The sequence below is a fragment of the Rhinolophus ferrumequinum genome, chromosome 10 (assembly GCF_004115265.2).
Source record: "Rhinolophus ferrumequinum isolate MPI-CBG mRhiFer1 chromosome 10, mRhiFer1_v1.p, whole genome shotgun sequence".
NCBI classification, from domain to species: Eukaryota; Metazoa; Chordata; class Mammalia; order Chiroptera; family Rhinolophidae; genus Rhinolophus; species Rhinolophus ferrumequinum.
In genome coordinates, this window is record NC_046293.1 from 62,748,745 (window position 1) to 62,776,015 (window position 27,271).

Sequence of the window (27,271 nt, forward strand, 5' to 3'; positions counted from 1 at the left end):
TAATTCTGAAGTCATGATGGATCAGAGCGAATAGGGTGCTCTTCCCCTATAACGCCTTCTAGCCTCCTCTCACCCTCGCATTGAGACATGTGGGGACTTGTTTGTAGTCGCAGGTTTTGTGTTCTCTCTTGACTGTGGCTGCAGTGAGAAAGCACATCTGTGACGTGTTTGCCAGCATGTCAGGAGTAACAGGACTCTTGAAGCCATTTCAAATGTCATGCCAATCCTTGCGCATAACATCTTTAAAAGGACGGTTGCTTCAGAGATTTTAATATTTTTTTAAAAAATGAAATGCAATCCTTCTAGCCACTTAAAAGTGGAATTCTTTTTTCACTAAGCAAAGTTGAACTTTTTAAACTTCTTTTTACCAAACAAGCCTCTTTTTGGTGGTGAGCAAATAAATTAGCATGTGGGTCCTAAGTGCTCTTAAAATAGTTTTGCTATAGATCTGTCCACTGTTTATAATTCTTGAATAAAGCTGAAAGTAAAGAAAGTTTTTCTCTGAAGGTTTATGAGCATTTTTCCATGAAGCAGAAGTCAAACAGAAGATCAAAGAGATCTAACAAAATGCTTCAAACTTAGGATAGGGTTGGCTGAAGGCCGGTGAAAAGAAACCAATCTCTCCAGATAGTTTGGGAGATATGTCTTGTTATTTCAAAATAAAACAAAACTAAAACATGATAGCCTAACTATATCAAACTGACATTTCTGAACAATGTTGTTAAAAGTATCAGTCTTTGATATTTCACCATAGTATCAAAGATATTTTTAAAATGGTTAGACCACTCTTTTCCCAAGTGGCAAATTGTGAACAAACTCAGGTGAATTTCCTACCTTTCTATTCCTAACAGCCATTCTTCTCTGGGCTTCTATGAGTCTTTCTGTAAAGGGTAGACTTTTTCAGGTTCATAAAGGATTAATGTATATAGGCTGGAGTTGTGTTGAGCAGTATAATGCATTCGGTACTTTTTACATGCTAATTAATTGATGCTTTAGCCTTTCATCCACTACCAATTTAAGTGCTTACTAAACATTTACTTTAAAATAGAACAATAAGGCAAAAGAAATAAAATGAATATATTTGCTGGAAGAATGTGAATCTATCCAACCATGATTAAATCTACAATTAATCTGATTCTAAGCATCCATTGGAATTTACACATATAGCAACTAGCCTATTAAATTTAATTCTCTCTATTAACAACAGTGATTCTAAGTTTAATGACAATTATTTGAAATAATATACCCACAGATTATTCATAATATTTTAACAAGATTTTTAAACCAAGGAACATGAGTATGAATCCATCAAATGTCAATAAATCAATTACTACTTAATATAAAATGCTTGGATTGTTTAATCAAAGCATACCCAAGTGAGAAGAATGCTTTGAAAACATTTCAATGAAAAATAATTTGTATGTGTGCGTGGAAGGGGAAATCCATGTGTGAACTGCTAGTCCTATTTAAGCATTAAATTAAGGATACACAACTTTAAAATATAGTTGTTTTGTTTGAAAATATGCACTTGGTGAAGCACATTAAATTTTTTTTGATTAGGAGTTGATTTTAACCAGAATCCCACTTTAACATTATTAGTCAAGTGCTTTTAGTATTTCTGTGGCCAATTAAATATGTGCCAAAAATATTACATACTGTTTTATTCTGGGGATTCACAACCAGATTTTTACAAAACATTCCTTTCTCATTGAATATATGAAAAACGTTTTTTCAAGTTACGGTGCTCACCAAGTCATCATCCGTCAAACAAAACAAAGTCCTTAATCTAAATAATTCTGTTTCTGCCTGCTGGCATGGTTTGCTTCCTGTCAGATGGATTCTGGCTGCCATACATTTCTGGTGAGCATGAATGGCCGGTGCCATTCTCGCATGGCCTTCTCCTTCCAGCTATCCTCTTCCACATCACTGGGGCATTTATTGGGATCAGAAGTGTAGACTGGCAAGTTCGTGTGACTAAGAATCCCAACCTATAAAGCACATCAGTAGACACTTTGTAGCATGTGCCGTTTATTAGGGTTTCCATTAAAAGTATTATGTTTCCATACTTTACAACCATAAAAGAGTAAATAATTTCAAAGGATTGCTTGATAGGAGACTTCTGTTTTAAATGGAACTTGGAAATATCTGGGAAATCACTGGAATAAATGTACTTAATAGACCTGATGCTGTGAAGTTCTTTTTAACTGTTTTCTTAAGCACATAAAAAGATATACCATTTCCTCCAACATTTTTTGAAATAGGTTTTGGTTTGGGGTTTTTCTCAAATATTTGACTTCTAAATATTTCTTACAATGCTCCCATTGTTCTCTCTCTCTTTTTTCCCCCACTCCTCTCTCTCTCCCTCTCTCTCTCTCTCTCTCTCTCTCTCTCTCTCTCTCTCTCTCTCTCTCTCTCTCTCTCTCTCTCTCTCTGTTTCTCCCTCCCTCTGCTGACTTATTCACACCAGCAGATTCTGGCCCACTTCACTGCTCTAACCCTACAGGATAAATTAGAACTTAAAACCAGAATATAACATTACATGCCATTCAAGAAAACCTGCTGCACCACTTGATGAGTTGGAAAATGTATACTAAATGCCCCTATTGAGATTTTCCTTTTAGAGGAAACAAATTCCATCCATGGGACTAAGCAAATATGTCATCAATCTAGGCTGTATGTGAAGCCAATACTGCATTCATTGCATGGGAAAAAATTAGATAAGGTCAGCTTCAGGATAAAATTATTTTTTTTAAATATTGCTAATGTCAAACATTTGAAGAAAAGTTAAGCAATCTATAAAACATGAACATGTTATAATCCAATTGGAATCGTCCAGATTGGCTGTCTCTACGATCCTATTCTCCATGAAATTACATGAACTTCTGCTTGTTTCTGTCTGTGTAGACACAGAGTTAGAACACTTTCTTTTTTTCAGAGTCATTATTGAAAAGATGAAGTGAGACATTTCTGAGCACCAGCAACACTAGCCATCAGAGACGAACTGATGGGTAGATAACAGCTAGTGTGAAAATCAGTTCATTGTCTAATTGCACGAATTAGAGATCTCAAAAAGCTGAAGATTAACTTTTTTAAACTAAAAATGTTAAAACCTCAATAACAACCCTTGGAACCAAGAATATGAGTGCGCATTAGTAATTGATAATAGGGCATTAGTAATTGATAACAGCACCTGCCAGACTTGTGTGCCAGTCTCCAGGCTGACTTCTTGGCCTATTATCATGTCATTTAATTCTTAACAACTCCTCCTCATCTTCATTTTACAGATGAGGGAATTGAGGCTCAGAGAGGTTGAGTAACTTGCCCAAGCTCACAGTTAGTAGTGTAGCTACGATTTTAAACCAGGTCTGGCTGAGTCTAAAGCTTATGCTCATAACTGCCACGTCCAATATTTCTCCTCAGTAGGGCCAAGGAGAGATCCCAAAGCCTACCCTAGAGAGAGGCTTGATTCTTAGGAGAATGCAGTGACATTGAGAAGGAAGTCATTCAATGAATGCTCAGAGGGCTGAATGAAGCCTCCTCCTAGCAGAGTAGGTCTGGTGGGAAAGAAAGAATAAACGGGAGATGCAGGGACATCCTCTTGGGTTGAGTCACAAGACTTAATTACTTCACTCCATGAAGCGGGAGATGAATAAACGCTACAGGCCGCCTTCCAGCACTGAGCAAAGCTGACATAGCTGGGTGGTAGAAAACTGGTGGATTCATCAAGCTGGGCTGGTCAAGAAAAGAGAAATGAAGGCAGAGAGTGACAACCCAAGGCATGTCTTAAGGGGAAAGGGGATCAAGGCCTTTCCCTTCCCATCTAAGTCATGCAGCCTCACTGAATGAAGACACTGTTGGGGAGAGGCTGGGAAAGAGAGTGGGAGAAGAGGAATCCAGGGCAATTAATCACCTTGCCTGCCAAGAAGGTGTAGTTCAGGAACCAAAGGGGAAAACCGGGCCTGCTTTCCCAAAGCACTCAGTCTCCTGAAAGAAACAGCATAAATAGAGTCATATCTGCCAATTAAGGTTTCTAAATGTTTAAACTAGCCAGTAACGCCACACAGATGCAGAAACTACCACTTGCAGAAGTTAATGATTTGTATTGTAGTCACTCTGTGAGTTGGAGAGAGAGCCGATGTGAACCCCAATCTCTTGACTCCCAGAACTGCACATAAACCATGAGAAATACAAACCTTCTAGCCCTGAAATCTGCCCAACCCTTTGTCTACTGTGTGGCCCCCTGTCCACCTTCAACACGGCACTACACAGAAGGGATTTCTTTCCCCTAACACAACCCGTATCTCTTGGTGAGCTATATAACCAGGTCTCCGTGTTTTTTTCTCTTATCCTTTCATGCATTTGACAAATATTTATGGAGTGCTTCCTATGGGTCAGGCACCGTTCTAGATGCTGGGGACACAGTGGCAAACAAGACAAAGACCATTCTTTTGGAGTGCAGATTCTAGAAGGGGCAGACAGTGAACAACAAACAAAGAAATAAGAGATATTATGGGGATGTAAAGTGCAGCATAGGGAATATAGTCTTCCTGTTCCTTGTGTTTGAAATGCTCCCCTGCCCAGATATCCACATGGTGCTCTTCCTCTCCTCCTTCAGTGCTTTGCTGAAATGTCCCTTCACAGTGATACCCGCTCTGACAATCTCTATTGAAAATTATGACACATCCCCTCCCCCATGGCTCATGGCATCTCTCTGCTTTATGTTTCTTCACAGCACTCTATTACCTGCCAATATAATAGATAACCAACATACTTATTTAATGTATTTTCTGCCTCTTCCCACTGTTATGTAAGCTTCATGAGGGCAAGGATGGTTGGCTGTTTTGTATGCTGCCAAATGGGGATAGAATGGGGAGTGTATGGGTGTGTTTGTGTGTGAATAAGAGAAAAGAGGAAGGAAAGAAAAAGAGAGAGAGAGAGAGAGAGAGAGAGAGAGAGAGAGAGATTATTAGTCAGATCAAGATTTTGCCCACTGGGGAAAGTTCTATTGAGTTCATTAACAAAGTTCCCTAGATGTCAACTTACAAATGCAAATAAAATGAAATAATAAAATAAATAAAATATAAAGAGTTCAAAATGTAATGAAGAAGTACTCTTGTCAAGCACCTGGCAGAGGGCCTGTTACAAAGCAGATATTCAATAATTACTTGTTGGCTCCAATAATCATTGCCACCACAACCATAATCTAGTGACTCCTCAACCACTATGGTCCGATTATGGAAAAGTTTTTCATCATCTGAAAACTTCACAGGTCAGGCAGAGCAGAGTGCTGAAGTGCCTAGAAAAATGCATGGCTTGGAGATCATGCTCAGTAAATATTTATGGTATTAATGAAATGAGTTTTCACATAGTGGAAAATCTAAAATTCTTCTGTATAGAAGGTATCTTAAGATTTCTTAAGACGGTATCTTAAGGTATCTTAAGATTTATTTCAGTAAATGAGCTTTTTTTATTCCACTTGTCTTGCAGTATAATGTTCAAATCGGTCACATACCAACACATTCTATTTTCACCTTAGAAACTAAGAAAATTCAGAATTTCTTACATGGTCGGATGGGAAAACATTGCCACAAAATATAGTAATAGCATTCCACAATACACATTTCACATTCTATATAAGACACACAAAGTATGTCTACCAAAACCTTGTTCTAAAACTTTTTAAGTAAACTATTCTTTTGAGATTTTAAATTTTAATTTAATTGTTTTGCTTTTTCCAAGTTCTATTGAGTCAACAATTTTTTAATACAATAGAGGTTACTGAGTTAAACAAACAAAAGATTAAGAAAGAGCCTGTGCAAAACAAGAACTTTATGTGCAAGTTATCATCCCTTAATTAATCCTGAGGATTGGGGAAGTTTTTCTTTGTTTGTTGGCTTATTTTTTGATGTGGTTGTTTTATGTAAGTGATTTTTTTTTAATTGAAATAATTTACATATAACATTGTATTAATTTTAGGTGCACAAGATAATGATTTGATACGTGGATATATTGCGAAATGACCACCACAATACAGTTAGTTACCAGTCATCGCCACAAATAGTTACAAATTATTTTTGTGCCTGTCATGAGAACTTTTAAGATCTACTCTCTTAGCAACTTTCAAATGTAAAATACACTATTGTTAACTATAGTAATTATGCTATACATTAAATCCCCAGGATTTATGTATTTTGGAACTGGAAGTTTGTACATTTTGACTCCCTCCACCCATTTTGCCCACCTGTATCCTCCCACCTCTGGCAACCACCAATCAATTCTCTGTATCTAAGAGTTTGGGGGTTTTTTTATTATTATTTTTTCAGATTCCACATATAAGTGATATCATACAGTATTTGTCTTTTTCTGGCTGACTTATTTCACTTAGCATAATGAAATGTCATCCATTGATAACATGGACCAATGTCCATCCATGTTGTCATAAATGGCAGGATTTCCTTTTTTATGGCTGAATGCTTGAATTCCATTGTATATTCGTACCACATTTTCTTTGCTCATTCATCCATTGATGGACACTTTGGTTGTTCCGATGCCTTGGTTATTGTAAATAATGCTGCAATGGACATGAGAGTGCAGATATCTTTTCTGTGTTAGTGCTTACATTTTCTTCAGATAAAAGCCTAGAAGTGAAATTGCTGGATCAGATGGTAGTTGCATTTTAATTTTTTGAGAAGCCTTCATCCTGTTTTCTATAGTGGCTGCACCAATTTACATTCCCACCAACAGTGCACAAAGGTTCCCTTCTCTCCACGTCTTCGCCAACACTTGTTATTTCTTGTCTTTTTGATAGTAGTCATTCTAACAGATGTGAGATGATATCTCACGTGATTTTCTTAGAGTAGAGAGTTTAATATTGAAATTGGTTGTGTTGCGTACATCATACTCAGTTTTCAGATAATCGCTTGTCTGTTGGTTTAGGAGCTTTTATTCTCTTCACACCCATTCCCCAACCCCACCCACTGCTGGCCTCTGAATATGCTCATGAACATCTCCACCAAAGAGTAAATACAACCAGTCAACCTAAGTCCAGGTAGGCAAAATTATATGGGGTTGACAGTCAAAACTATTGACCAGAAATATACTCTGATATTTCTCTGGGGATTCCCATGAACCTGGGGCTCTAACTCACTGAGCAGAATAAGAGTAATATGGTCGGTTATATACATCTCTGCAGAGGGTTGAGTAGATTCTCAGTAAATCTAATAGAATTTATATCACTAAATCCTTAATATGTTGAATATAGCAATTTCATATTTTTTACTTTGAGAGACTGTAGGTGTAGATTTTAATGTGTTTCCTGATTTGTTTGTTGTTTAAGCAACATCAATAAACTGGTTTTATCAATTTGGTATTTGTTTCAATTTTTATTTGCCAAGAAATATTTATTCAGTGGTGTGTTAGTGTTAAAAAGAACACCAAAAATACAAACTAAAAATAAACACTTGTCCTTTAGACACTGGTTTGAAGTAACAGAAAAAGGCAACTTCTACATCTAGAATGTAGAAAAATAAAAATAAATAAAAAAGAACAGAAAGAGGTGAGTGTGACCTGAGACCATTTGCGGGCATTTGGGAACCTTTACATTTCATGCCAGAGAAATGGTGGTAGTTAAAATATTGGCCTGTCTTTGAAGACCAAAAAACCGTATGAATAGAGGAGGCACCTTTTATATGTGTGAGAGTTCATTTTGGAATTTTTTTTACATCCTTCTGATAATCGTTTAGAAAGAGATCAAAGTTGAAACTGTAAGTAAATAATCAAATTAAGCTGGTGGTTTATTAACTATCTCATCCAAATTACCCTCCCAAAAAAACTTTTAACAGTTAAAAAACAAAAAGGAAAAAGATACAATATACAATGGGATTATAAGAATCTCCAGACCCCCATTTCTGCAACTAGTTCTCCAAATATTCATAAATCTAAGTAACTTCCTAGCAGGACATCTCCCAAACAAAGTGTGGCTGAACACAGAAAGCTGAAATACATAAAAAACAGGCTTTGGGTATATACTTTGTCTGGAATTTATTAGGAAGCAGAAATGCCACCAAAATGGAAATTACACACAGGGAAGAAAAAAAAAAGCCCACCATGCTTTTATCCAGATAGGTTGAAAGTGATGTAATAAAGGCACCATAATTTATGTACATAAATGTGTGGGCAATTCATTCAGAGAGTGACAAATGCAGAATTCCAGTGGAAAAAAAATAGTGGACATCAAAGAAATTTGACCAGCTGCCAACAACCATTAATCTCTTCATGACCTTTTTAATATATCGCTGCCAAATACAGCTTGTCGTTTTATTTCATCCTCAAAGCAATACATTCTTATTTATGAAGTTATGAGAGAATATAACATTATACTTTGTTTGACATACATCCACAGAGTGTACGACAACCTTGAGAAGATTTCATTCTTAAAAACGAGACTTTGATAAATCAACAGCCACACACCTCAAGGATAATGGTTTAAGTCTGACCAGAGTCCTCAACTTAACGTGACTGTGATCTTCATTCATCTTGCCGTGGTCAGCAAACCACATCACAGAACCCACTGTACGTGATACATCACCAAGAGCCAGCTCGCTAATCAGGAGAGACTTCAAGCAAAGATAGCATTGAATTGTTTCAGATGTGGAGGCATGAGAAAACCCTTCCGAATGAAGATAGAATACGTTAAATATCACACTAAAAGAAAACAGTTGTGTAGTCGTCTACAAAACCTGGGAGGTGTTGTCCGCGGTTACCGCAGAATTACAGCATTCCATGTGCTAACATTGTTAAGTGATAAACCTTTTTAATGATGTGGCTTTACCAGAAGCCTCTTAGCGCTCTTCAAATTCATAGCTTGATAGGTTTTCATGGAGAACTTCCCTTCAAGATATTTCCTTCGTTGGGTTTCTATGATTCTACATCTCACACACCTTGGCAATAAAATGCAATGTGTTCTTTATTACTTCTTCTGAAAGGAATAACCAATATTTACCACCTTGAAACATCACTTCAACCAAGTCTAGCAAAAATATTTCTACTTATCTGAACGTGCAGTGAAGAGGCCTCGAAAATCATAAATTAAATTTCACTCCAGTAATGGGAATACTATACTGTTGTCCCTCCCACTGCAACCTCAATAAATACTTCGAATGAGGAGTGTGTGTGAAAGAGAAAACAGAGAGAGACAGACAGAGACACAGAGACAGAGGCAGTAGATCAACAGTCAGATCGAGATTTTGCCCCCTGGGGCAGGTTCTCCAGAATTCTTTGGCCAAGTTCCCGAGTGGTCAACTGATAAATAAAATAAAATAACAAAAAATATTTTAAAGAGTTCAGAATGCAATGAAGTGACACTACTGCTTAGCACCTGGCAGAGGGCCTGTCACAGAGTAGGGATGTTCAATGAGTATTTTATGAACTGATTGGTCGCTGTTACCATAACCAACATCTCCTTAATCTAGGGACAACCCTCTCCCCTCAACTCCTCTCATCTGACTATGGAAAAGGTTTTCACCATCTGGAAACTCCACAGGTCAAGCAGAGCAGGGTCTTATGTGCTGACATAGGCCTGCTCATAGCAACTCATAGCTGGCCTTGAAAAATGAGTTCCCCCATCTTCTGCAAAATGGTCTAAAGATGATATTTCTTAATACCTTGTAAGAAGGTTGTGAAGACAATTAATGGGCTCTATTGTCCCCTTGTTTTTCCATCTGAAGATTGGCCAGAGCCAGAGTACATAACCTGATCCCGAGCCTCCTAAAACACACTAATATTGAGTCTGTAGAGAAAAGATGCGGCATCAGAATTTATGGTCATCCTTCCAGGTTCGTCTGTAATCAACCTGTTCAGCGTTCACTTTGTAGGTCTGCATTTTCCAGGAGGGAAAAGGAAAATGAAGCTCACAAACCCACCATCGTTTAGCAATTACTCAGGGCGAGTCCCTGCTCCCTTCCTCTAGGTTCGTGGCTATTTCTGACAGTTCCCAAAGTCAAACCAGCCAGTGTCATCACTGTGGAAATACGAATCACAACTGGCACTTAGAGAACACCCAGCTGGGGGTGTATATTAGCAAGCACAAGGGAGTGGAAAAGGAAGACGGACACCCAGGATGTGCCAAAAGAAGGGAATTCACACTGTGGGGTCAAAACGGAGGCAACTGAGGCACAGAGAGAATGATGATCTTCTCCAGGAAGCACACTCTCACAGAGCACAGAACCCCTCAGATTTTGACAAAACTGGATATTTCTAGCCATCTGGGAACACTGGGAGGATCCCAGAAGGGAGGCGAATAATTTAAATAAGACAATTTTTAAGAGGTTTCAGCAGCCTGAGCTATCCAAAGTTCGGAGTCAAAAGTCACACCCCTAGCCTTAGTGCACCCAGACCCACAAAGACCCCCACCCAGCTCTGACATTCTGTCTCTGCCTCTAATTCAGCCTTTGGAGAGCCAGCTCCGCTCGTCGGCCATCCCAAAGCTAATTCATGTCAGTGTGTTGGTGTTCAGTGGGTTTTAGTTCCATTTTTAAATTACATATTTATTTGAACTCCTTTTATGCTCACCACCCAGAATTTACTTACTCAGTAATTTCTTAAGGTCCCCGGTTTACCAACCATTGAATTCACATGGTTCAATGACTGAGTAATTCTTAAAATCTCATTACTGGAGTGCAACATTTACCGAAAGTTAAACCTACAAAGAAAGAAAGAAAACACACGATGTGCTGGTAATAAACTACTATTGAAACAGAATCATAAAGTTAGATGTTAAACAATAGGGTATTGTAAACGATACCTTCCCAAAAAGGTACGACCACAGCTAAGGAAAACACATGATAACAATAAATATAACTTCCACAACGCCACAGTCCTTTCACCACTTGCTCCATGTGGGGATGATAAACCATAGTTCTGCTCTGCATTTGTTGTTAAAAAAGAAATTCTTCCTCACAAATAATAAATTTATAGCAAGAGACTGTCTTTGTGACTTCAGCATCCATTTCTTTAACTTACTGTTTTTATGGACATACATTCTATTAGCCTATTCGTGGAAAGTTCGATAGGGCAGGCTGGGATCGGTGGAAATTGGTAAATGTCTTAAAGTTTTAAGAGGGAAACATACAATTCACTGTAGAATCTTTTCGGCGCTCCACAATATTCCCAGCCACTTCAACCCAGTATATGAATTACTACCACTTCAGTCCGCGCTGGGTGAGGCAATGGTCCACATTCATTCATTATATTTGGGTAAAGAAAGGTCAATTGAAAAAAACAACATGGCATACATGAATGTGTATATCATGTCAGTTAGCAGTATATGTTATTTCAGAATACCATACCCTTATTTACATTTTAGAAACTGTTTCATTCTTAAAACTATTTCAATGTTAAAATAGATTCATTCTTCCAATGTTTGAGTACAAATAGGGCCCATATGATACCAGAGATACTCCATGTATATAGTTTATTTTACTTAAGCAAACATTTCAGTGATTTTTATAAATCAACAGTGCCCAGGCAATTAAATATTTCCTTTCAAAAGAAAAGAATGTATAACGAAGCCAAATTATCTGAAAAATACCAGCATTGATCTCACTGTCTATATTTCAATAGTACGTTAATGGCTCAGAACTTACTCCAAAGTATTATCCTCTTCCTTTTGTTCCTCAGCACAGAGACCACCTAAACCGCTGCTACTCAAAGGATAGTAAATGGACAGTGTTGGCCCCTGAGCTGACAGCCACTGCACTGCAGTGAATTAGCACAGAAACTGAAGTAAGCATTTAGAAATTGGTAATTTGACAGGTAATTTTTTTTGCATCTTTAATATTAAATATTAGAGGCTTGCATGTTGCATGATTTGAGATGTTTTTTAATTTAATTTTTCTTATAGTAAATTTTTATTACATTTTACAAATATATCAGTCATGATTCACTGGAAATTTTTTAAATGGATCTTTGTCACAGGTAGTTTTGATCCACACAGGTAACTGTTTTGTGAATTAAATGTACCGCAATATATATATATATATATACACACACACACACACACACACACACATATACACACACACACATACGCATATATATATATACATATATATGTATATATATGTATATATATATTCTGACCATATATATACACACATGAGGTCGGACAATTAAGTTTGCAAACTCATCCTAGAAAAAGTGCTACATACCTTATTGCTGAATATCACTACAGTCACCTTTGAAGTACTCCCCTTGGGAAGCTATGCACTGATGCCAGCATCCAGTCCACCCTTCAAAGCGATTTTGGAACTCTTTCTGGAATGGCCATCAGAGCTGTCATCGTATTACCCTTTATGTCCTGAATGTCATCAAAATGTCTTCCTTTCAATATTTCCTTTATCTTTGGGTAAAGAAAGAAGTCATTGGGGGCCATGTCAGGTGAGTAGGGAGGGTGTTCCAATACAGTTATTTGTTTACTGGCTAAAAGCTCCCTCACAGAAAGTGTCGTGTGAGTTGGTACATTGTCGTGATGCAAGAGCTATGAATTGTTGGTGAAAATTCAGGTCGTCCTTTTCACACAGCCTTTACAGCACTTCCAAATAGTAAACTTGTCTAACTGTCCAGGTAGTACAAATTCGTAATGAATAATCCCTCTGATATCAAAAAATGTTAGCAATATCGTTGCAACAAGTTCTCGAACTTAATTGTCAGACCTCGTGTGTGTGTGTGTGTGTGTGTGTGTGTGTGTGTGTGTGTGTACACATGTACGTACATACATTTTTAAAAATATATACTTGTACACAGGTCTTATCTATATAACAGAACAATCAACTCAGCAAAAACAATGCTTGAAGTTCTGTGAACTGATTTCCTCAGTCTCTCCAGATGTATCAAGCTGAGGAGATTGTTCAGAACAGGAATGGTTTTTAGATAATTAAACAACTGGGTTTGTTATGCTTTGATCCCTTTTATTCCTTTCTTACCTCTTTCCTTCCTCCCTGCCTCCTTGTTTTCTATGCAGACAGTATCATGTCCCTTCTCTTTAAAGAATACAAAATCCCATGTACACACACACACACAAACACACATACATCAACAAAATACATCAACAAAATTCACTGAGGTGCAGGAAGGGATATATGGAAACAAAACTATGGATGGAAAGTGTGGGTACATTGGGACCTAGAGAAAAGCATCCACAACAAACAAAAGAAGCATTCTTTCATGAATTCCCAGGGGGCCTTTTTCTTTTCTGAATAACAATTTTATTGACACATAATCACTTAGAAAAGGAATTTTTAATCTGATTTTTTTTTTTGAAGAACTCCTCTTGGCTGTTCACCCATGAAAAAAAAAATGTATTCTAAGTCATTAATGAACATTCCTTTAGATTTTTTTGGGAAGAGAATTGGTGAAGCCATTTCCCCTGCTTCTCCCACCCACCACCACTACCCTACCCCCCCCCCCCACCTCCACCACCCCTGTCCCAACGTCAGATGAGCTGCTGGAGAGCACGGGACTTGCATCGGGCCCGAGTCGTTCCTCCTAGTCTTTGAAATATGGATGGTTAAAACAAAATGCCAAAACAACCATCTTTCCTCCCGCTGCGTGGTCGCTTTACATGTACTCAAAACAACGCAGATTTGTTCTGCTTCACCTGTGTCTTATGTTAGACACCTGCTCAAGAATCTCTGACAACCTTTGTATTTCATTTCACAGTCAAGGAATGTACTGCCCAGGCCCACGAGACAACACAGAGAAATGAATTTCTATCCTTTATTTAAGCTTTGCAATTCATTTTTCCCTTTTGTCTATGCTGAAAACTGAGTTCCCTGGGTTGGAGTTTTATACTAGAATTTTGTCTTCTACCCTCTCTCTGAGTCCAAATCAATGGGGTCATTGAGTCCAAATCAAAACAGCTTTCAACTGGCCAGGGCCAAGCTCCAAAGCTCCTACATTTCCTAGAGATTTTCCTTCTTTCCCAGATTTTCCTAAGCTCCAATCTTTATGGGAGGCATGTCTCCAGGTGGGGTTTTGACTATAAGTATTGTGCTTGGGCCCCCACCCCGACTACAGAAGTTTATTTGAATTATATTACTCTTTGCCCGCTTCTTAACTTGAGGCCCAGCAGTCTTAGAATGTCACCCCCTCCCCTGACCTCTCTACTGTAATTCAAGAGACAGCTGTCTTTGGAAAAAATTCCAAATAGTTGGTCTGGAAATGAACTTCGCAGTGGGTCCCTCCTCCATTCTGGCTGACATTTCCCCATTAATTTCTTTTTCTCTTTCATCCGTTCATTGGCTGATGAGTCTATAAATACACCTCATCTGCTTTTACTTTGCTTTTTAAGAATAAACTGATACCAAACACACTGTCTTAATTATGTCCACAAGCAAAAGCATAACAAGTTTAAATGTCACAATATAGTTTTAAAACTTGACATTGTTAATTAAGCCAGTTGTGATGAAACTGGCAAATAAAAATCCTAATTTGGATGTGTAAATGAGTAATTCATCAGAAATGGCATTTTAAAACATAATTAAAGGAAATTACCCAGAAACCTACTAAGCGAAAGAAGAGAGTTGGGCAGGAAACTGATAAGTGAATTGGTAAGGAAGCGGGGTAAATATGGCTCCCATGTCTCTGGGTCACCACCCTTCTGAAACTGGACAAGTCAGTCCTCCCAGATTCAAATCAGACAGGGAGAACATAATCTCTGCTACACTCTTGAGGGCCCACATTATAAGGTGGCTGCTCATTTGTGAGGATCTGAATCCTAGGGGCACACCTGGCAGGAAGACCAGGACAAATTCTGATTCATTCCCAGAAGATGGTAGGTTTTAGGAAGTTCTACTTTTGAGATGCAGACAAATTAAAGGAAAGAACAAGGTTAAAATCTTGTCAAGCTATTCCCAGAGGGTCTGCCCTATACCCAAGCCAGTGTTCCAAGCCATCTTCTTTCTGGGGTTATATTTCTTTGTTATTCATTAGTGTTTTTTAAGTGCCTTTTATAAATGCACCCATGAGATCATTCTCTTCCTTTTCTCTCTACCAGATGAAGTAAAGGGAGACAATCTCACTATCAGTCCAGAAGAACAACTCTAATGTTTGAGTTGGTTAAATAATTGTGGTTTATTGTATGACTTAGCAATTTTTCACTCAAATCAAATACCTTTCAAGTTACTGAATACATCAGGACTTACTTCTTTTAAAAGCGTTCTAATCACAATAGCAAGAATCATTTATATGTTCTTGATAGAAAATATTGGTTGTGGTTGTATGCCTGATAATTTTCAGATAATACCGTAGTAGCCTATTTGGGATACATTGATATTCTGAGTTTTGTAAAGAAATACTTATTTTCCTGAAGTATTCCAATATAATACACAATCTTATTTGACAAAGAGCATTGGAGAAACAAAAGTCAAGGTATGAAATTATTGTAATGCTTCATTTTTCACACACAAAAAGTCACAAGAAAATAGCAGTTAATATACTTTGAGTCATGTGTGAAAACTGGTACACATATTTTTAAAAGTTTTAAGTGAGGGCAGCCGGTTGTCTCCGTTGGTTAGAGCGCAGTGCTCATAACACACAGGTCGCCAGTTCGATTCCCACATGAGCCAATAAGCTGCGCCCTCCACAACTACATTGAAAACAATGACTTGGAGCTGAGCTGGGCCCTCCACAACTAGATTGAAAACAACTTGACTTGGAGCTAATGGAGCCTGGAATAACACACTGTTCCCCAATATTCCCCAATAAAAATTTTAAAAAAGAAGAAGAAGTCAGTTCTTTAAAAAAAAAAAAAAAACCGTTTTAAGTGAGCCAACAGAAGAAAAGACTTACAGATGGTCGAATGGTCTTGACATTGATGGAGAAGTATAGGAAGAGTGGTGATCAGATGTTTTTCTATTTCTACGAGGACAATTCAAAATGAATATGATTAAACTGTAGAAAACCAAGTTTGGCAACATCTAAGAAATCTCAGACTAGCTGGAACCCATTTATCACTAGAAAAGTTTACTAAAGGAGACTGTGAAAGAATCTATTTTCTTTGAAAAGAATATTCTCCTTCTTTTAAAGAAAAGAATAAAACCAATATCTGTTGCGGTAGTTCTCAAACTTCATTGTATCAGAATCACCTGGAAGGACTTGTTAAAACACAGATTGTCAGCCCCACCCCTAGAGTTTCTGATTCAGTGGGTCTGGGGTGAAACCCAAGAATTTATATTTCTGAAAAGTTCTCAGGTGAAGCCAAGGATGCCGGTGTGGTTGCCACTCTCTGAAATCACTGGCCACTGCTAATTCTGTCACCTAAATATCTCACTGACTCTTTTGCAACAACTCAGAAGTAGATATAAATCTGAGCGATTGATATACAGAAATTCCACAACTTTCATACATCCAATTTTCATATATCATGTGTGGACAGGTATACACTGCTTACTATACACTAAACCCACCCTTTTGTACATCAATTGATGAACAAACTTCGTGAGAAAGCCCCCATGGTGGCTGCCTGCCAGCTACTATTTGGTTTGGGCAGCAATGTGGTCAGGCACAGACAGGGTGAGGTGTTCATCGAACCATTTTTTCTTTCTTTCCTGGGCAAACAGGAAAACTACATCTCTCAGTACTTTTGCATCTAAATAGGATGGAATATGAGCAGATGTCATTGTGCATGTTTACAATCCTGGTCCTTAAAAGGATCCATGAGATTCTCATCACTCTCTCTCTACTTATCAGCTGGCTGAATGTAGCAGATGCAGGAGAGGCGTCCCAACGAGGCCCTAATGGATGGCAGAGCCACCCAGGGAAGATGCCAGGACCCCTCCGTCCCATCATGGAGAAGAGCTGCCCAAGCAAGTTCAGCCCCCTTGGACTCTAGGTGAGCAAAATAATAAACTAAGCCACTGAGATTTGGAGGTGACTTTTAGCAACAGCTAACAGTAACCACCCCAATAAATAACTTCTGTGGATAAAGCAATCCAAAATTCAATATTTGTGCAGTTATTTGAATAGTTTATTGCAACTTATTATTTTCCATTAAAATAATGGACAATAGAAAAAGAAAGATATACATACTAGTAAGTTCTCTTACTAGAGTCACCAAATGAATATAATCCAGAAAAATATGATAATTACTAGGCACATTAAAAATGATAAATTTTTAACCTCAGCTGGATTTTCAAACAGTCCGACCACATGTTCAATTGCAAAGAAAAATTAAATTAACAAGGGTGAGATATTAGAATTTAAATTAAGCAAATATTGTGTCTAAAAAGCATAGCTTATATGGAAACAAGATTTCTCACCCATTAAATTGACTGTTTCACTATCTTAACAATCAACTTGCAGCCATGTTTTAAGGATCAAAAGTACAAAAGCACCTATTTCCTCATTTTTGAATATGAGAAAATTAAAAACCAGAGAGGTTGAACAATTTCCTTAAAGTCATGTTAATAAATAATAGAACTAAGATTTATTCCAAGATTTGGATCAGCCTACAGCCTTGTTCTTTTCATTATATCTCACTGCCTCTCATCTCTGTAAAAATTTGGATGTCTGCCTATCTTTGAAGAAGAAAAGGCATAAAATGATCTTACAGCGCCCCCTTTGAGTACTTTGATTTTATGATAAAGATGTTCCCATAACTTTCTAATCTTGTGAATGCAGGAACCCTGTGAAAAAAATGTCCCTTTGCTGCCCAGGTGGATGACTGCCCAGAGATAGAGCTACATCATAATGCTTCTACAAAACAGTATTTCTATGAAGTGTTTCTGTTCATTCAACGTGGAAAAGAAAGGCACAGCGACATTAGTGAGTACGCTACAGTTTCACGCTCTACACTAATGGCAGAAAACTTGGCTTCCGTCCCAGCATTCTGCCCCAACCACAGCTCGGGAGGAAAGAATTCCTCCCATCATGCTACAGCAGCCCATTCTGCTGACCTCAGACCCCTACAGACAGGTGGTGATGAAGACAAAAGGTTTCCCCAGACAGAACTGGCAAATGAAAAGCCTGGAGACACTCTAGCTCTTGGAAAGAAGAGAATAAATTATTTATTTATTAACATCATAATGGTCCTTAGAAGAATGTCATAAAGCACCCTTTGTCACCAGTGCTGTACCAAAGCAAACGTGTATGAAATACTTGAACTGGAAAAATTAATTTTTATTGACCATTCAACAACTTTGACCTCATATAGTGTTTTAAGAGCCCACTTTCACAATAAATCAGTTCCACAGTCTTCTGGACTCCATAAAATGTGTATATAGTGGTTGGACTTTTACTTGTGAGTGGTATCGATGTAAAAATAACCTTTAATAATGTTAGCAGAATCCACATGCCTGTACCCATAACCACTTCCATGCCTCCAATTCCACCAAGATTCTTGCTTGATGGGTGTTTCCTGCCAAGGTTCCCCTGCTCTCTCATCCATAGCACTTCCCTATTGCCTGCACAGCGACAGAAGCAGCACTGGGAGAATTTATCAGTCAGGTGACCCTCCAGAGCCAATCAGAAGTTGAAGCCACATTGTTTAGGGCACCGGTGCCATAAGCACGCCCCGTGGCTCACCCAATTCTCTGCAAACCTCTGGCCCCTTCTTGCTCACGTCTGTGAGCTGGGTCCAAAAAATGAAAAATGAAACTTGATGATGGATGAGAGGAAGAGAAAAATCTTCGGTTGAGTATTTATATCAATACGATGGAATTCTATGAGCAAAAATCTTGCTGCTTAGATCACTCCTGAAGAGAAAGTTTGACGCACTGGGAAGTCTGCTGGGGCTTCCAGCCCCAGAAAATATGGGCACTATCAGGAAGTATGTACCCAACAGGAAGTGGTATTGTATGGACCACTGCTTCTCAAACTTAAAGGTGCATATGAATCAGGTGGGCTCCTGCTAAAATGCAGGTCCTGACTCGTAGGTCTGGAGTGGGGCCTGAGATGCTACATTTCCAACAAACATTAGGATGATGATGCTTTGAGGGGCAAGGGTTTAGAAAGTCAGAACACAAAGTCCAATTTCCCGATATGTGAGCTATAAAACCTTGGACTTCAGTCTTCTTATCTGTGAAATGGAGATTAAGTACTATCAGGCAGGATTAATGTGAGTCCTCAATGACACATCATACAATAAGGCATACAATAAAGATTATTGTCAATGCATTAACTACCATCAGTATTTTATTTTTACAGCTCTAAGCCTTGGGACAGCTTCCACAAATTGATGCCCAATTTGAACTTGTTTTTTTCAATGGTGAGACCAGGGTGTGTAGGATAAGGTGAAATGTGTTTGTGTGTGTGGAGGGTGAGGTGGAGAAGGTGAGCTGAAATGTAAACCCAAAAAGGAATAAAATGTGAGATTACGCCTACCGTGTTTCCCCGAAAATAAGACCGGGTCTTATATTAATTTTTGCTTCAAAAGACGCATTAGGGCTTATGTTCAGGGGATGTCACCCTGAAAAATCATGCTAGGGCTTATTTTCCGGTTAGGTTGTATTTTGGGAAGAACACGGTATAACTCCATTAATGCTTAGATGGAAACTAGCCCAGTAACAAATGTATCTCTGTGACATTACATTACATTAGGAGAGGTGTTTCCTGGAGAAGATGAGGGGCAAGCTTTGTGGTTTCTTTCTTTTTCTTTTATTTTGAAAATAAAAACATTGCAGTAAGGCTTCAGCTACCAAAATACCACATTGCTTTAACTCTCATACTTGTGATTCTCACAGAATATTTCCACCATAGGAATAGACTTATCAACTGAATGAAAGATAGTACACCAAATTATTCTGATGCATTCCCAGAGTTCTCAACTAAAATTTTAGTCAAGTGCTTAACTCCTAAAACTTTCTCCAATTCTCTGAGGTGTAAATAGTATGAGCTCATTTCTGAAAAGAATATGTTAAAATGACCTCCAATTTAATAAGCATTTGTTGACTGCTTCCTATTCTAGGCTAATCTATGTACTATCACTTGGGATATAAAAATAAATAAGACATGGCTCTTTCCCATGAATAGTTTTAATCTAGTTGGGAAGATTTTATATATATATATATATATATATATATATATATATATATATATATATATATATATATATATATATATATACATATACATATCAGCAAAAATTAAAATACATTTTACTAAGTATAACAGAGATACTCTCTGAATATAATGAAAGTACAGGGAAAAATATCTAAAATAGTAGTTGTGTCCTAGTAGCCCATGAGTACAATACATAGAGAGGTCAAATATAGCCCATGAGTACAATACATAGAGAGGTTTTTTTGGTTTGGGTTGAGTTTAATTCATTAACTACATTGAAAAAAGGGAAGAGATATGCTCAATTCCCTCCTAGCAACAATCAGCTGAAAGTGAGTAATGGATGTTCCTTTTAGATGAGATATACATTCTCCAGTTTACCCCTGTCCCCACTATTTCCTATAATCACACATAGGCTTCATTCATTTACCTTATCAATTTGGCCTGTATAAGTTATTGAGTTTGACCTAAGCAGAGATGGTAAAGAAGGGTATAATTTCTTCCTCAAAGGATGAGATGAAAAATAACATGTTTTTTGATATTTACATACATATTTATCATTTGTGTTGCACTGTATCAACTTTCTCTAAATCCAAATTCCCATCTGGTGTCATTTTCTCTCTGGTGAAAGAACTTCTTTTAATATTTCTTACAGTGAAGTTCTCTTACCTTTTATTGACCTGCTATGTTTTTATTTTGCCCTGATTTTTTGAAAAATATCTTTGCTGGGTATAGAATTCTAGGTTAGCAATTTTTACTTTCAGCACTTAAAGGTAGCATTCTATTGTCTTTAGGCCTGCATAGTTTATGACAAGAAGTGTACTGTAATTTTTATCTTTGTTCTTTTGTACATAATGTGTCTTTTTTTCCTCTGGGTGCTATTTAATTTTTCTCTTTGGCATTGGTTTCAGAAATTATGATGTGTCTTGGTGTGGTTTTCTTTATGTTGTTTCTATTTGGAGTTTGTTGAGCTTGGATCTGTGTGTTTATATTTTTCATAAAATTTGGATAATTTCAGTCATTACCTCTTCAGATGGTGTTTTCATTTCCCAGACACCACATTTCTAGGACTCCAATTGCACATACGTTGCATGGCTTTCTATGATTTCACAGATCACTGCATCTCTGTTTGTGTGTGTGTGTGTTTTAGCTTTGTTTTTAGTCTATTTATTTTTTCTTAACCTGTGCTTAATGTTGGATAGTTTTTGTTGCTGTGTCTTCAGGTATGATGATCTTTTCTTCTGCATCGCGTAATATGCTGGTAATCCTAACTAGTCTATTTTTTCATTGCATATATGTTCCTCTCTAAAGTTACAGTTGAGTCTTTTTATATCTTTCATTCTCTTTTCATCATGTTTGTTTTCTTTTACATCCTTAGCATGAGAATAAGCTTTGTAATAGTATTATTAAGGTCCTTATCTACTAATTCCATTACCTCTGCTATTTCTCAATCTGGCATTTTTTTTTTTCTTTCAATCTAGTTGTGGGGGGAGCAGCTCACTGGCCCATGTGGGAATCAAACCAGCAACCTTGGTGTTATGAGCATCATGCTCCAACCACTGAGCAAACCGGTCACCCACCAGCAGCTCAGCTCCAAGCTCAAGCTGTTGTTTTCAATCTAGTTCTGGAGGGTACAGTTCACTGGCCCATGTGGGAATCAAACCAGCAATCTTGTTGTTAAGAGCTCACGCTCAACCAACTGAGCCATCCAGCCACCCAACAATCTGTCATTTCTTTATCTTTCAAAATTGAATCACTTTTTGCTTGTTATAAATCATAGTTTCATACTTCTCGGAATGTCTAGTAATCAGTTTTTGAATGTCACTACTGTGAAGTTTATTTTGTTGGATGTTAGATTTTATTGCTTTTCTTTAAAGAACCTTGAATTTTAGGGCAGATCAATTTGATCCATGAAAGGCTTGCTTTTAAGCTTTTGATGGTGGATCCACAGTAGCTTTTATCCTAGCACTAATATAACCCTACTACTAAGGCATGACCCTTCTGAGGACTCTACTCAATGCCCTTTACTCAGGCTGGTGGAAACACAAACCCTTCCCAGTCCTGTGTGAGCTAGAGGTATTGTTCAGCTCAGTGCATTCTTGTAGTTCTTTCCCCAGTCTTATAATTTCTTCACATGCATGTGCAGATAATAATATTCAGCCAAACACATGGGGTGAACTCTACAGATTCCTGGAGTTCCCTTTCCATTTAGTACCCTCTGTTCTGGAAATATGCCTTGCAAATTCTAACCTCTTCCCAGACTTTGATCTCTGTCTCTTCAACTCAGTGAGACCACTAGGCTCTGATTTGGTTCCCACACCCTAGGAAGTAGCCTGGAAACTGCCTTTAAGCAGTAAGCTGCGGCGATCACATGGCTCACCTCATTTGCTTTCCTACTCACAGGAATCAAACCTTGTCCAAATCTGACATTTTGTCTGATTTCTCATTGTTCACAGCGCGATGGCAATTGCTTTAGTAATTAATCATTCACGGCAGAAGCAAGAGTTAGCGTAGTTACTAGAAAGTGAAGACACAGAGAGCATTTCAGACAAGAATGATGACATAAGGCAAGGCAAATAGGTGAGAAACAGCAATCCTGAGTATCAGGAAGTAATAATTTGGTGTTGCACCATACAGTTAGAGGCAGGAAGGGAATGGCAAAATGTGAGGCTGGAACTGGGCCTAGGGCCAGAATTTGGGGCCTCAGAGATCATGTGATTGAGCACAGTGGAACAGAAAAAAAGACAATGCACAAAGAATTAGGAGACCTGGGTTCAAGTTACAGCCTATTAGTAGCTGTGTAACCTAGAGAAATTCTTTTTGTGCTTTCGTCTTCTCATTTGTAAAATCAATTGTAAAACTGACCTTCACCAGTTCTTATCCAAGATTATATTTCAAGGCAATATTTCTATAATTGAGCTCAGTGGAAGTAGAGGACGCTTCAGGCTGGGATCTTTAGAGAAAATAGGTTATTAATGAAAAGTGTTTATTGATCACCTATTAACTACCTGCCAAGATTTATGCTCAGAGTTTTAAATACATTGTCTATACTCCTTATAAGAACCAAACTTGCAGATTAGGCAAGAGAGAGGTGAATAGCTTGTCGAAGTTCACATAACTAAAAATGGTAGAGACAGGATCGGAACTAAGTCTGGGTGATTGCGTTTGCTGCTTCTGTCCTGGGCCCAGCCATCAGCATGCCTTTAAAGCTCCTCGGATGATTATAATGTGCACCCAGGGTCAAGAACCAACCTATTAGAAAGGCTAAAAGCAAGTTTGAGATATCCATTCCTAAATAACAAGTAATGTCTTCAGTACTATTTCCCCTCTCATAGGATACAAATTTGGACACACTGTGTTGACACCTGTACTACAGCCCAACCCTTTAAAGGGCTGGGAGGTAGGTGGGTGGGTAAAGCTTTAATTTTATGGAAGAGTGTGTGCATTCAGGAGGTGACCTCTTCACTGACCTTCTTAGTTCAACAAATGGTCAGTTGTACTATCTGCTTGTGCTTTTTACAACGGTACAGATCAATTGAAAATATATTACTTATTAATGTTGGAATAAATTCACCCCCTAATTTATGCAATTTAATTTTGGAAGCATGTTGATTAGGGCAAGATTTAATGTACTCATAGCAAACAATTGAAACCTTATAGGGTCTAGGTACCATGCTGAGTATTCTATTCATATTATCTTGGTTCAATCTCAAAACAATCTCATGAGGTAGGTACAGGTATTATTTCCTGTTGTATGGAAAACTGAGGCCCAAAGTTACACAGTGGGCCATCCAAAAATGAGGCCAAACAGTCTGGCTCCAGAGCCATAGGTCCCAGTCCAGCAGCTTCTCTCCTTGCAACAGTTGCTGGTAGGAGGGAAATGTGCTTTATTTCTTTTTAAGTTGTAAATAGTGAAACTAAGATAATCAAAAGGGTTAAAAATATTGACCTACCATCCTTTTAAAAGGTAACAAAAAAGGAAACTCTTGGTACCCTGAGACCAAACTCTTACATTCTTCTGGTCTATTGTAGGTGAAACCTCATTTTTGGCACATGGGTCATTGCTCAAAAGCAATGTGTGCCTTTATCTTTTTGATCTGTGTGTGGTCTCAGTAATGTACGTGTGTTATGGGCCATGCCACAAATCTGGCTCTCCCTTCACCGGCAAGGATTTTACTACGCAGACCACGTTAACATGAAAAATCTGGAACAAAGAGAAACTTTGACTAGCAGCATTACACTCACGGCTAAAGGGGCTACATGATGAATCACCCATTGATAAGAAAAAGAATTTTAAAACATTTTCTTTCAGTATGGGAATCACCAACATCTAACTCAGGGATGAGTACTTAAAAGATCTAGGGAGGTGAGAAGCCAATGAGCACAAGTGTGTCTCGCTATGTAAGTCTCTGATATGAAGCAAAACGCTTTATAGAAAGCAATTTAACCTGAGACAAGTCTTGATTATCTCGCAGGTAACAGGCTTCTGTGAGCTTCTCCAGAGGACAAATAGGCATTTTTCAGCAGCATGTGAAGTGACTTTTTACACTTCTAGTAGAAAAAGTTGGGGAAGAAGTTGCTTTCCTAATAGCCTCTGATCACAGATTCCCACCCCCACCCCTATACAAAACTGGCAGTAAAAGCAGTATGGATGAGAAAAATGCATAGATGGCTCTATTGTTTCATTTCGGTATTAGTTTCAACTTCCCTCAAACAAACAAAACTCTTTGATCAAGCTTACTATAAAATATGAAAATTAACATATCGGTCCACCCCCGCCCCCAGCTCCAAGGTGGCAGAACTAACAGAAACAGCAGAAGGGAGCCACATCCAACATAATAGGAAATTGGATATTAGCCCAGAATAATAGCTGATCGACCTTACAATTCTATCATTTTTCATATAAGGAGCTTTTGACCCACTGTAAAGATTCTTTATTCTGTGGAACTCTGAGAGTACTGAGTGCTCTGCCCCAGAGCATATTCAGTGCCAGTATGTACAAGGGGTTCTCCACTGGGCAGGAGTTTGGACTAAATGATTCTGGATATTGGATAACATATGCTGAATTTGCTAATGAGCAAATCCACCCGAAGACAAAGCCAGATCCTGAGCTAGAGCCCTGAGATAACTTCTGACAAGATTTCCCTGTAGGAACTGGAAACGGGCTAGTTCCTTCTGAAGTGAAAACATCATGCAGCTCCTGGGTGTGTTCCAGTAAACATTCACTACAGGGGGGCAGGTGTGTTGTTGGGGTCTAGACACCTCCAGAAACTGTGCTGCAGCTTCTCTTAGTGCTCTCTGTGGTCTGCTGGCGAAGTCCAAATTCCTGGGCTCCATGGAGGTATCCATCCCGCTCAATAAGTGGGAGGTCTTCGCTGGGTCTCTAACCTAGCAAAGTTGGAGGCAAAGCAATGTCTACCTACAGCAGAGCACTACGACACTGCAGCTCCAGATATGATGTCCCAGCCACTGCTGGTCAGGCCACTGCCTGCCTGGATCATTTTAACAGCCAGACTCCCACCGCGTTGGTTCTCGGCTCCTATTAGAGAATCAGATAGGCCTGCCAGCAGGACCCAATCGATTCAAATTTCCCAGCTTAAAACTTGAAATCCCTCTGCATAAGCTCATGTGAACATTTTCTTATGGTCCTAATGTTTGGGGGAAAAAAATGAAGTCAAAAAACCTAATAATAGCCTTATTCCACTAAAGCAGTAGTGTAAGTTTTACAACTCACTCTGTCATAGCTGCAGGATCTCCAAATCCGACTTGTAATCTAAGACCTGCCAAGAGCCTTGCACTTTGCTGCCACCAGAGCACGACTGGCAGCTGCGAGCAGAAGAGGACGCAATTCATCCTCCTTTCCCTGTGCAGACAACACTGCAGGCCTGCGAGGGAAGCAGTATGTGTCCAAGCCGACGATGAGAGCTTTCATTGCGTTTCATCAAAACCAAAGCCAAGACCAAAGGGTTATGTCAAGGAAATCACATTAGACAGTACCCTTTCAACATCTAAACTCCCGTGCCTTTAAAACACTGAATAGAATTGATGATGTTTCCCCCTGAAGCTATTTGTTCTAAGTTCATATGGAACACCAGGAAAACCATCTCTCTTTTCTCTTGTTTGCAAGAAGCAGTGGATGCAAAGGACAAGCAAGAATCAGTAGGGGACAACATTCGTAAGACAGCACAAAAGTAAATATGGGCTGTTGTGCTACTCTGATTTTTGGCTGTCCGTGGTAACAATTGGAACTAATAAAAATAAAAGAAATACAGTTGGTGGTGGTAAGAGTGGCGGGGGGTAGAGAGTGGAAGGAGATCGCTTTCTGGTGCTACCCTATTGCTAAGCAGCTAAAACCTGCTCCAGAATATTGCTTGTACCTTTCCTGGCCACATCCTCTTTTCTTATACAGCCAGCAGGGTGAGAGGGTGAAGGGAAAGGTCACTTCAGTCTTCAGAGAGACCTGCGACCACAGACTCGGCTCTGCGACCACATTGTTTATGGTTGTGCTCATAACCTTGGGCAGTAATAAATGTAAGTAACATTCATAGAGTCCCTACTATGCGCCGGATATTCTTCTCAATGCTTTGTGTCTATTGCTTTAGTGAATCATCACAATGGTAGTTGGTACTATTTTCACACCACTTTATAGATGAGACTGCAATTATGTCAGCTGCCCAATATCATGCATCTCACAAGTAGAGGACCTGGAATTCAGATCCAGTCAGGGTCCAGAACACAAGCTCTTAACGACCACACTACCTTTCACCTATCTAAGCCTCCGTTTCCTCATCTTAAAAAAAAAAAAAAATGTAGATCATAAACCTCATAGATTTATTACAGTAGTTAAATGAGATATTGTATATATACTGAACACAGGACCTGGGGTATAATAAATAATCAAAAATGCCAGCTATTGGGCAGCCGGATGGCTCAGTTGGTTAAGGCGCGAGCTCTCAACAACAAGGTTGACAGTGCAAAATGGCGAAAGGACTTAGAGCTGAGCTGCGCCCTCCACAAGTAATTTGAAGGACAACGATTTGGAGCTGATGGGCCCTGGAGAGGCACAGTGTTCCCTAATATTCCTCAATTAAAAAAAAATGCCAGCTATTATGTATTTTTGCTTTTTTTCCTTCTCCTCCTTCCAGCCCAAGCCTAAGGAAATGGGACCGGGGGAGAATTGAAGGAATTGTGCCAGTTTCCTTTCTTCCCTACCGAGGGA

At 38.6% G+C, this 27,271-nt stretch overlaps 1 long non-coding RNA gene across 2 annotated transcripts in view; it reads right to left on the reverse strand.

Moving 5' to 3' along the window:
* LOC117028558 (uncharacterized) overlaps positions 1-15,917 on the reverse strand; it is a 54,984-nt gene extending 39,067 nt beyond the window's left edge. Inside the window, exon 1 of one of the 2 annotated variants that reach the window (XR_004424139.1) lies at positions 15,847-15,917. This is a non-coding gene — a long non-coding RNA (uncharacterized LOC117028558). Of the gene's footprint in view, positions 1-10,587; positions 10,694-15,846 lie in introns of those variants that run through there. The other variant, XR_004424140.1, reaches the window with a different exon arrangement.
* Positions 15,918-27,271: the final 11,354 nt, after the last annotated feature.